The sequence below is a fragment of the Pezoporus occidentalis genome, unplaced genomic scaffold (assembly GCF_034315485.1).
Source record: "Pezoporus occidentalis ecotype Australia unplaced genomic scaffold, CSIRO_AGI_Poc_V1 ctg45, whole genome shotgun sequence".
NCBI classification, from domain to species: Eukaryota; Metazoa; Chordata; class Aves; order Psittaciformes; family Psittacidae; genus Pezoporus; species Pezoporus occidentalis.
The window spans coordinates 1,781,523-1,794,106 of record NW_026915780.1 but is presented as its reverse complement, the minus strand read 5'-3'; positions in this window follow the sequence as shown (position 1 = coordinate 1,794,106).

The following is a 12,584-nucleotide window of genomic DNA, read 5'->3' as shown; positions in this document are numbered from 1 at the left end:
CTGCTGGTCAGGATATTAGCCAAAATGATAAAGTATTCATTCTTTGAAGAGGAGGAAAAAAGCAGAGGGAAATAAATGCCGAGGGTTTCACGCTGGAGATACTATGAGAATGAGACTGAAATGAGAAACTTCATCGCCCTTCACTTGTTGGTCCTGTTATGCTGCAAGCAAGCGCTGGAGTAAGAAGGAAGATGGGAGAGAGTGAAGCAGGCAGTAAAAATAAGCAAGAAAAGGAAAAAGCAAGGTTGGGATGCTGGATGCACGGCTGACACTTCGGCTTTGGCAGGAGCCTCGCGCGGCGAGTGCGTCTGACAAGACACGTCAGGACGTGGTCTTTCATATCACCGATGATCCAAATTAATTCCTGCTCTCCTCTGCTTGCGTCTTCCCTAATTCTGCAAGCCTGACTTCAGACCCGCTGCACCTTACATTTATTTGTAATCTCGCTGCTTACACTCCGCTGAACAATAAAAGAACAATAAACTTAATAAAAAGCCCAAGTGATTGGGAATAGCTCTGGGAATGGCAGTCCAGTATGAAAGCTATAAATTTACTTGTATACTCATGACATTGTCAGCTAATTTTTATGAAAAGCCCATCACAGAACATTGCACCAAAACACTGTGATCACTCGTATGTCACCCATCATACTTCCCCTGATAACCAAACACAAAATGCATCATAAAATGATACTTCAAAGTACAAATTCATCTTGAAATGCTCACCATATACAGTAACAATTCTTTCCTGACCTTGTCTTGCACCTGAACCTTAAATTAATCATTCTCCTTCTATAACATTAAGGAATACCCCAGTGGTACTTTTTATTGAATTTAAAAGCTAAAACTCCAACTAACAATATCATTATTGTTTTGGTTAATATTTTCCTATCCAAATCCTCATAGAGTTCAAGAAGTTCTGCGGTGTAAAATAAACAATAAGGGGTTTGGAAATATGATTTCACAGTATTTTTTTTTTGTACTCGAATCAGAAAGTATTGACTGATATTTAGAGGCTGAACCAAAGCTCACTGAAGTCAAAGGAAAACACCTATTGATTTTAAATGTTTTTGGATCAAGCCCTTAAGACCTAATCCTGAAAAACGCTGAGTATATTAAAGCTCCATTGGAGCTACGGATATCAAGAATTCACAGGACTAAATCCTATTAAATACGTAGTGTTATCCCGACTTAGACTAAGAGACTCAATTGGATTAATTAGGAGAGATCTTCCAGGAGATGGCCAATACACTCACATTACTCTTTTAGTGGGAATGCTGTTAGTGTAAGGAGCAGGACAGTGGCACAGGTCTATGGTAGATGGATATCCTAAGCACCCATTTACAAGAGTCCACCAAGGAGTTTTTAATGAATCAGATCTTCTCCAGTGAAATACTCATCATTTCTCAGACACAAGAGTTTAGTGATTTCAGCAATGGCACAGCATCACTTCTTAAATACATACAGGAAGGAACCCTGGCACCTGCGGATGCCTCTACCAGAGGCAAGAGACCTCTCAGATAGCACTGGGGCTGCTCTACCAGCTGTAATTCAGGCATCGCTCCCAAGCCTTCCCACTAACAGTCCCCAAACCATAACCCCCTCCCTTCTTCCTTCCCCTGCCCACCAGCAGAACCTTTGGCCCCTCAGTGCAGCAGAGGGCAGTGGCTGCTCAGCCTCCAAACCCCCTCTTGATGCTTGGAAGCATCACTTGGGAGCAGCACCTCTGCTGTTCCTGTTGCTAAAGTTTAGATGTAGCTTCAGTAGAAACATCAGCATCTCTTCTATGGGCAGTCACAACCAAGTTTGTTTATAGCTGCATCTTCAATTGCTCTCGCTTTAGGAGGAATGTGATACAGCCTTTGTCTGGGGCTACTGCAGAGAGAACAGCAGCTACCAGGAAGAAGGGTTCAGGAAATGAGAATCCAGGTTGTCAGCCTTCCAGTTTCATTCCTCTCCCGTCCTTGCCAAAATGAGGAAGGATGAAGTAGTGAAGCCTCCACCCGATGACTGAATGCCTCAACTGCGGCCAGTCACACCCAGGAGGCCCCATCCCTCCTGACCGGCGACCAAAAGCTTCCAGTTGTTATAATCCAGCTTTCCCAGATTATCTTTTGCCTGAGATTCTGCAGTGGGAATCTCTGATGCAAACGGGAATCATGCACAGCTCAGAATAAAGAGAGCTCGCCCCAAATGAAACACGATTTACATCTGGGGGAGGGAAGGAAGGGAGGAAAGGGCTTCTCAGAGCAGCACAACACTGAGTATCTCATACTATCCATTGAGCAGCTGCTTTCCTTAGGGCAATATCCAAGTATTTTGTGCCCAGCAGGTCACCGAAGGTCACCCTTGCTGGAAAAGCTCAAGAGAGAACTTCACCTTTCTCAGAGGACCTCTCCCTGTGCCTTCTGGGAAGAGCCCTGGTTGTAAAGATCTGTAATTGGGACCAACTCATTGTCTCCTGAGAGACACACTTGAAGGCACTCCCAGCAAGGATTTCCCACTCAGCAATTGTGGCACGCAGCTTCCTGTACCAGGAACATGGCCAAAAGGCATCTCTGGAGATGCCGGTGTCACCTCCCTGACCACAGAGGGAACTTACTGTGACGAGCTTGGACTCTGACGTGACTGCAGAAAGATGAGATTAGATGACAGGAGGGCTGTGAAGATGAAGTGAGGGCTTTTTATAAGAGCAAGTAGTGACAGGACAAGGGGAACGGCTTTAACCTGCCAGAGGGGAGACTGAGATGAGCCCTTAGGCAGAAGCTCTGCCCTGTGAGGGTGCTGAGGCGCTGGCACAGGGTGCCCAGAGAAGCTGTGGCTGCCCCATCCCTGGCAGTGTTCAAGGCCAGGTTGGACACAGGGGCTTGGAGCAAGCTGCTCTAGTGGAAGGGGTCCCTGCCCGTGGCAGGGGTTGCAGCTGGGTGAGCTTTAAGGTCCCTTCCAGCACAAACCAGGCTGGGATTCTATGAATCCTAGTCAAATCTTGCCACTTTTAATCACCTCAAAACTGACACAAACTGCAGTTTGTGAGGTCAGTGAGATGATTTCTAGTGGCCTCCATCAGCTGTGGAGCAGCCTCTTGGAGGGACAGCGACAAACTCCAAGAGAACTCTGGGCTGAAAATACAGAGCTGTTTACAAAAAGCAGTTCCAAAAGTGAGAAAAGGTGACAGAAGATGACTCTGAACTAATAACACCATTTTATGTATCAGAAAATATCACATCTGGCAGAGCTGCCAAAGACAAGCACAAGCCAACTTTGTGAGAGGGGGTTTTATTGTGCTGGTAGCAGAGGAAAAACCCAATTTTTTACAAAGAAAAGAAACTTAACATGGTATTGAGGATGTTTATTTCTTTTATCATATTATGTATGAATCTTTTATAAGTTTTCAGTGAACTATATTAATTAAAAATTAGTTCTGGGAATATTTTGCTTGTAGCCTAATAAGCTATTACGTCAATACAGATTTTCATGGACTATTTTCAGTGTGGAATAAAGGGGTCTCCCGAGTATGCGCAATGGAACAGAACTGTAACAAAGAGAAAAACAGTAGGATGCTTCTCACTTTTTCCTTGCACAACTTGAGGATCAGGGTGCAGGTCTTACTAAGTCTTTCTAAGTCATTTTTATGAGTTACCTTCAAAAGGTTTTATTACTATTATCTAAATACTTTTATTACTAAAACTATTAGAATTTTTATGGTCTCAGACCCTATAATGAACTTGATTATTTTTATTATGGATGTTTTCCATTTTGGCCTTTATTCTGCTCAAACCAATGCTACCACACAACAAGATAAGCCTGTTCCAATAGTGGTCCTTCGGACACCATACTCCAGCCACAGCAAGGAAAGCGCTGCAGTTACTCTAGCCCCTGATGCTCCCATCCATCAGGAAGTACAAAGATTCTGTGATAGCAATAAAACAGAATCATAAAATCACAGAATTTCAACCCCCTTGTTGGAACTGGAGGAGCTTCAAGGTTCCTTCCAACCCAAACCAGTCTGTGATTCTGTGATCAGCCCCGCTGAGAGGTAGTCTCTGGTGCACCAAGGCAGCCGTCGATCTTCTCAAATCCAAACCCAGGACCACCACTGCAGCACCACCCATCACTCCATGCAGTCCATGATGCTCATCTAAACCAGTATAACTATTAATACTTCTTTAGCCACACAATAAGTAAAGTATTACACTGTTGGTTGATTTAACCCAAGTCAGTAACCAAAGTAAACAGCAGTTAATCGATTTGCTCAGGTTCACCTCGGAAGCGTCTGACACCGAGTGGAATGAGAAACTCAGCCTCCTGATTCCCATTGCAGTGTTTTATCCCCAGACTCCAGCTATTTCTACTGCATCAGTTCATAATTTTCAAAAGCCAAGGAAAATAAACATCACACATTTTGGTGTTCTTTAGTTTGCAGGTTGAAACATGCTCCTCATATTCATATTAATGAGCTGCTTCTCATGAGGCAACCCATTAAATTTAATAGGAGAGCTAACATAAACCTCACATGAAATGAAATAGTTGCAGTTAAGTTTACATTTCCTTGAACGGTACACTTTGCATTCCTGCCTTATGAACAAGCTTGTACATTTTATTTAATGATAAACAGGTTTAACGACACTCTTTAGCTGGGTTTTTTTGCCACCTTTTTCTTCTGTTCTAGTTGAATAATAGGATAACATCCTTCACTGAGCACTGGCCACACCACCTTTCATGTCATGTGTAATGGAATATGCTAAAGGATTTTTTTTCCCATTATTGCAGTTTTTCAACACTTTTTACAAAATCCATTATTAATTGATAGAATGTTGTTTGGACAGGGATGAGCAAAGAATCCATTCAAATGCCTGGCTTAGTGTTTGTTGCTTGGGAGATACGGCACCATTGCTCCTCCTCTTCCAAAAGCTCAGCAGTGCTGTTTCAAAACATGTTATGAAATCCAAGCTCTTTGGCAAAAGAAGTTATTTCTTCCTTACTTGGTTCTGCAAAACCACCATTTTGTCAACAATATTTAATTGTCATTATGATTTTTAAATTTCAAGACCACCTATAGCCACGCTGCTTTTCCATATAAAATTTATCACTATGCACACTGTATGCATACTCCAAATGAAATCCTCAGGTCATCTAAAAGGCATAACTGGTAGCAAAACTTTTCCTAGACTCCTTACAACACAAATCAGAGCAATATTAAGTTTGCAATTGCTAGAGCAGATAAACCATTTGAATTGATTCCTGACCTGCAGGCTCCCTAAACTGTGTTCAGCTGTAAGACTGCCCTTCCTGCCTGTACAGCTGCTGGCTATTGGGATCACACAACTAATTTTGTAGCTCCACCACTACAGTACCTGAACATAAATCTAACAGTAAATGTAGCTGCCATCAAGTCGTGCCCCCAAAGCAAAAAAGTCTGTGATAAAGGCAGAAGTAAGCACAGGTCTCCAGGGTTCTCAATACTTTTGCCATAAAATCTCTTTCTTTCTCTGATCCCCAGCTCTTTCTCCAGTTCTCAGGTAGCCAACAAGAAGACTACGATTGTTAGTGATGATGCTCACATCTGCTGATGCTCCCAAGCTGGTTAATTGTGGAGGGAGAACATCATTGTACCAGAAAGCTCACTTAGTTCCAGCCCCTGCTACAGGCAGGGACCCCTTCCACTGGAGCAGCTTGCTCCAAGCCCCTGTGTCCAACCTGGCCTTGAACACTGCCAGGGATGGGGCAGCCACAGCTCCTCTGGGAGCTTCTGCAGCGCCTCAGCACCCTCATAGGGAAGAACTTCTTCACCACAGTGTGAGCTGCTGGAGCTGCCCTGGCAGTAGTAACACGTTCTGTGTGTGCCTGGCTGCAGATCACGGCTCTCAGGCTGCTAAAGCAGCCAAGGGGCAACAAACAGGCAAAACAAGGGAAAGAGGCACCGGGTGAGAAGGGCAGGGACTATGGGAGCCCCCAACTGGGCACAAATAGCCCCAGCATGCTCCTCTCCCTGCACTGCCTTTGCTCCCGGCTACCCATGAGCAAGGAGCTTTCCTGATGTTGTAAACCTAAATCCCATCAGAAAAACGGGAAAAGAACTAACAGAGGAGGAGAGTATCTTGTTCCTTCAGGAAAAAAAAAAAAACAACAAAACAAAACAAGAGGAAATCATTGTCTCAAAGAGTTGCAGCATGTTTTATCAGACATTGAAGCACTACTTACATCAAAGCATCCTGGTGTTCAGACCAGATACTCACCAACCCATTTTCCCTCTGTAACCTCCCTGTGAAAGCTGCTTTATACCTTTTAAACTCATGCAAAAATAACAAGAAGGAAACAAAATGAGTAGGGAAAGGCTTTACTGGAAGAGTTACAGTCTTGGGGGATATTCTCCAAGGGAAATGGATGTTTAATTAAGCACACAAGGCGGCGCTCACCCAATGGAGAGGCGCCGCTCAAGTCCTAAGGGCTGTTTCCTGGCACACATTACTTGGGAATATTCGTGACTTGTTTATTTTGGATGCGGCACACTTCCATAGGCACGCTGATGAGTTAACGGCACATGGAGAGGGGAGGCAATAGTTAAAGTAGGCAACAAGCACCATCATCATATAACTTCCATTTGGGTATTATCTTTCAGTTTCTCATCAAAGACAGGAAGAAATTAAACCAAATTAAACCAAATTGCACAGGGATGCATTCACCAATACTGCTGTTGATGCAGATCATGTGGAAAACTTAGGATTTGACTTCCTTTTTCCCACCAGTGTCTGTGAATGCGCATCCCCAAATCAATGAGATAAATGCCCAATGCAAACTGAATTAGCAACTTTGTTAATGAAAACTTATTTAGGTAAAGAATTGCTCCCTTTGGAACGGGTGCTCTTTATTCAACCTTTCAATGTCAGTTATCATTTTTAAAACAGCTTGACCTGGAAGCCTACGGTTAAAATTGTGGTGACTGTTAATGACAGTTTTATTGGACACTATGCTTATAGTTCACATTTTGAGGTCTGTATGTAATTGATCTTTCTACCCTACATGAGAAACACTGCAATAAGTTGGTTGCAGCACCACATTATAGATATAGAGAAATAATAATGATGTCACCTTGAGATTCAAAGATCGTGGAATAGTAATAGTCTCCTAGCTCATTCTCCCAACTGTGATGACCTCTCCAGTACTAAATCGTAACAGTCTCAGCATTATTTTTGAATTATTCATGCTAGCCTTTTCCCTCACTACAAAATCAAGGAAAATGAATGCATCATGCTCTGCAGCTCCACAGGTATTTTGGTCAAAATATAACATGCTATCTGGTTTCAAAACCCTGTGCAGCGATACAGGTCACTCGCTAGTCTGAGCAAACCCCCAAATTCATATGCACAAGACACGGGACACATTCATTCTAAGTCTGAATGAGGCATTTTTGAATCTCCAGAAGTTCCAAACCCTGTGTTTTGATTAATTGCATCTCCATGTGTGGAAATAAAGCGAGACTTAAACAAGCATCAATACACACAAACTGTTCTTTGCTACCTTTGACAGCGGAGGGTTTCTGGGATTGAGCAGGATGGGAAAACACAGAGAGAATTAAAGATTAGGAACAGAAAAATGCTTCTTAACATTATATTTACAGCTGAAATTAATGGTGATGCTCAGGTCAAGCTGTAAAGAAAGCAGACTCTTCTGGAACCACACCACATTGAATAGCAGCGGCACCACGATGCGCTGGAGACAACTCATCTGTTCTTAAAGGCAGCAGGTTGATAACTCTTCTAGACTATCAAACCTGGATAATAAGAGAGCGCTACAGTTTTATTCCAGTGATGGATCTCATAAAAAGTGCACATGGGAATAAAATAAAATGCATGTAAATGTAAACTCAAGCAGGTATCCTGATTCATCTGTAGCTGGTGACCTTTAAGTTCATTATGAAAAACAAATGTCAAGCTATCAAAAGACAGGAGTATCCCTGGCTTTGCTGGGGATTTTGTATGCTATCTCAGAGACTGTATTAATTTAGCCTGGCATCAATAACCTTGAAATCAGGATTTTGCACTAAAAATCTAGTTTTATGTTTATTCAGAAAGTAAAGATAAAAGGCGACTTTATTTTAAGGGACCCTCCAGTGGCTACAGGGCAAATGTAATGCAACGTTACTGATTTTGTCTACCTTGCTATTCAATGCTAGCTCCCATGGCAACAGATTTTATATGAATACAACAAGCGTGATGAAGATCTCCCTTTATTTTGCACCACGTTTAATTATGGAAAAGTCTCCTGTCCTCAGAGTTATTTGGCATCCCTGAAATGGCAAATGCTCCTGGAAAGCCTTGGTCAAAGCAAGCTGCAGGTCCCCAGGAGAAGGACCTCATGCTGAAAATGGGAGAGATGTTGCATGCTTACACTGACACCCAAATTCTGAGCAGATTAACAGGGGAATATCACATAATTGCTGAAGAAACAACATATGATCAATTAATTACTTCTTCTCTAACAAAAAAATGCTTTTATGCTACTGTTCTCACTTAGTTGGTAAGCTGGAAGACACAGTGTGAAGGTTTCACCTAAACACAGAAAGGCGACTAAAGCATTTAAATTGCTTTTCCTCCTTTTTTCCTCTTTATTCTTCATTGTAGTCACTCTAAAAGACTGACTGGCTTTCTCTATATCCCCTCTGTTTAGCTTATAAAGGGACACTCTTACCATGATGAATCTCATGCCATATTTTTAAAGAAACAAAAGCCCACCCACACGTCAAAAAGAAGAAGAAAAGCATTAAAAAACCTAAAAATCCCTGGTTTTAATCTAACTGAACATCAGCCAGGCCTTTCCCTCCTGCAATCGTGGTGCTGTTAACATGCACAGCTTCCCAGTGGGGGGAAAGAAAGTATTACAGACATTGGATAGTCACAGTGACTGGGAAAAACTGCAGGCATTAGGATGCACGCCTTCCCTCCACGCTGCACCCCTGGCACTGCAAACCATGCAATTGCAATTACAAATAACCCTGTTCTTCTCCTGGTCTCTAATTCACGCCTGTTGAAATCAAGGTGAGCTCTGCCACTGAATTCACTAAGGAAAGGATTATCCCCTCAGTTGGGCTATTTGTGTTAAAGGTTCTACCAAAAGGATGGGTTTTCCATCACTTTCTAAACTAGATTCCTGCTTTTCTTTGTGCACAAAGTGGTTCCATATTTAAGAGTTATGCTGAAACTGCGTTCCTTGTTTCACTTTTGCACTGTCGTGGTGCTTTGCTGAAAGGACTCCACACCAACGGCATGAGAATAGAGTCTCTGTTGTCACCGTTACAGTTCTTTGATGACCAGACATGCAGTATCTTTTGATACTGTGCAGGGTCATCCAGTAACAATGGTGGAGTTATTCCACCAGCGTGTTGGGTTTTCCTTTTCTGATGGCTCATGGACATGAAAGAGAATCTTATCTGCTTGTGAGAGCAAATAGCGACTTGGGCCCAAAGACAGCTGCCCAAAGATACCACCACAGCTCCCTTCGGATACAGGCTGTCACCACGGCAAGTGCCAGCTCCATCCGTGGGCTGCTGGCAAGGAGACGGGCTGGATGACCTAATAGCACTTTTCATCTCTGACTTCTGTTTCTACAATAGCCAGAGTCAGTGGCCTCAGTGATCAGAGGGTATTTCAAAGCACAGTGTGCAGTCTCTTACTGAATGGTGACAAATGACATTCAACTTGAAAAAATGCATCTTAATACATATAGGGAAAAATAACCTCAAACAAAGGTTCTCCATGGTGAAAGCCAGAAGGAAAAGCAAAGGAAAACAGGAGTGATAACAGCAGATTATATATGACTAACCAAAAGTTTTCAGGATTGTCTGATGACGCACACAGCACCTCAGAGGAGAAGACAGGGTGGGAGGTTTCACCCATCACCAGCTAGAGAAAACCTATGCATGCTGCATGCAAGCCTCAGGGATGAGGACCTGCTCAAGCAAGTGCAGAGGAGGCCATGGAGATGCTGCGAGGGCTGGAGCAGCTCTGCTCTGGAGCCAGGCTGAGAGAGCTGGGCTGGGGCAGCCTGGAGAAGAGAAGGCTCCTGAAGGGGAGACCTGAGAGCAGCTCCAGTGCCTAAAGGGGCTGCAGGAAACCTGGAGAGGGGCTTGGGACAAGGGATGTAGGGACAGGCCAAGGGGAATGGCTTTAACCTGCCCGAGGGGAGACTGAGATGAGCTCTTAGGCAGAAGCTCTTCCCCGTGAGGATGCTGAGGCGCTGGCACAGGGTGCCCAGAGGAGCTGTGGCTGCCCCATCCCTGGCAGTGTTCAAGGCCAGGTTGGACACAGGGGCTTGGAGCAAGCTGCTCTAGTGGGAGGTGTCCCTGCCCGTGGCAGGGGTTGGGGCTGGAGGAGCTTTAAAGTCCTTTCCAACTAAACCCTTCCATGATTCCTTGCTCACACTCATTGCTATTCAGCTAATTCCTAACATGAAATTCTCATTACTAGTAGGAACACGTGTATCAACAGTCAGAAAAATTCAGCTCCTCATTCTTGGCCATTAATCTAAGAAGCAGCATCGCAGGGAGTTTAATCAGCTCTTTTAAAATCCTTTCCCCCTTAATTCCATAAGTACGCATCTATTTTAGGCTCTTGATATAAACCCCACCAAATATTTGTGGGTGATTCCTGTACTTCTGCTTAGTCTCCTAAGCCCAGAGGAATACACAGCAGAAGACCTAGATCCCATTTTTAGCCTCCAGTTTCTATTTTGACACCAAACTTCCACTGTGCCATTAAGGAAAGGCATATTAGCATCTCTGTGGATAGGAACTCTGGTGAAATCACCCTTTAATCTTTCCTAACAAGTTTATCTCTCCCAGGATGTCATTTTGTGTCATTCTGCAAATTTTGACTGAGTTTTGCTCCTGAACTGCATTTGTCCTCACTGCTTTGCAGATTTCCCGGCTCTTCTAAATGAAACGTATGTTTTCAGAATGTTCCATTCAGAAAATGGAATACTTTCAAGTGAAATTTCATTTTGGTTTTCTGCGCCTGCGCTTTGAAAGCAAGTAGTACGGGGGATTTTCTTTCTTAATGCAAAATATAGAGATTTATTATGTTCTATGAGGCACAGTGATGATTTTATTCCCGCATAAATGTCATTCCCACATAGTAATTTCATTTGGACTCCTGGAAGTGATTTTTTTCTTAGGTGTTTGCACCTAACATTAATGTTAAAATTTAGGATACTTCATAGATGGATAATGACAGAGCCAATTAGGTGGCAGAGCCGGATTTACTTGTTTCCATTGGAAATACCAGGTCTCTCCTACTCTTGCCATACAGCGAGTTAGGATTTTAGAACAAAATCAAGGGTTTTCTTTAATTTGGGAACATCTAGAAACATGCATGTGAAAGTGAAGAAACATGCCCGTTTCCCCTTAACTATTTACCTACGAGCGCTGCCAGATAAATGCCACTCAGTATCTGAGGTCAGCTTAGGTTTGAATAGTGCTCCACATTCCTGAACTCCTTCCCAAATCTCGGGAAGGCAAAGAGAGGAAAACAAATAGCAGATGTGGGAATTGGGAAAAGGAAACGGTCATTTTTCCAGCGTGGGTCATGGAGAATAGATTAGTAAGTCCAGGATAGTTTAAACATGCTGGCACAAGCAAAGAGAAGCTGGCCTTTGCCCAACACAAACAGTGCCAAATGCGTGAGAGCAGGGAGCTGTGTGCACGCGCCCGGCCGCCTGCTGCCAATTCCATGTGGTTATCCACATGCCATGGCAATGCCCTTGGCTGCCTCCATGGGATTTCAGCGTCTCCCAGTTGCACCTCAGGGATGCTGCAGCAGCACAGGCTCTGGATGAAGGGATCCCATTGAGGACTTGGATCACTGTGTGCAGTTCTGGTGTCCTCAACATAAAAAGGACATGGAACTGTTGGAACAAGTCCAGAGGAGGCCACGAGGATGATCAGGGACTGGAGCACCTCCCGTATGGAGGCAGGCTGAGAACATTGGGGCTGTTTAGCCTGAAGAAGAGAAGGCTGCGTGGAGACCTCAGAGGAGCTCCCAGTGTCTGAAGGGGGCCACAAGGACGCTGGAGAGGGACTCTTCATCAGGGACTGTAGTGATAGGACAAGGGGTGATGGGTTCAAACTGAAACAGGGGAGGTTCATGTTAGAGATAACGAATATCTTCCCCGTGAGGATGCTGAGGCGCTGGCACAGGGTGCCCAGAGAAGCTGTGGCTGCCCCATCTCTGGCAGTGTTCAGGGCCAGGTTGGACACAGGGGCTTGGAGCAAGCTGCTCTAGTGGAAGGGGTCCCGGCTCATGGCAGGGGTTGGAATTGGATGAGCTTTAAGCTCCCTTCCAGCCCGAACCAGTCCATGATTCTATGGACACAAAGCCCACCCCATGGTCCCAGCTGCAGGCACACCTCATGCAGCCTCAGAGCAAATGGGTCGTGCATTGAGCATTATTAATACTATTGCAGCCTGCATCTTCCTCTTGGTACTTATGGGCACTGCTGGTGACACACTGATGGCATCAAACCTGGCTTGGAGAGCAGGAGCACACCGCAAAAGAATCATAAAATCGATGAGGTTGGAAAAAACCTTTAAGC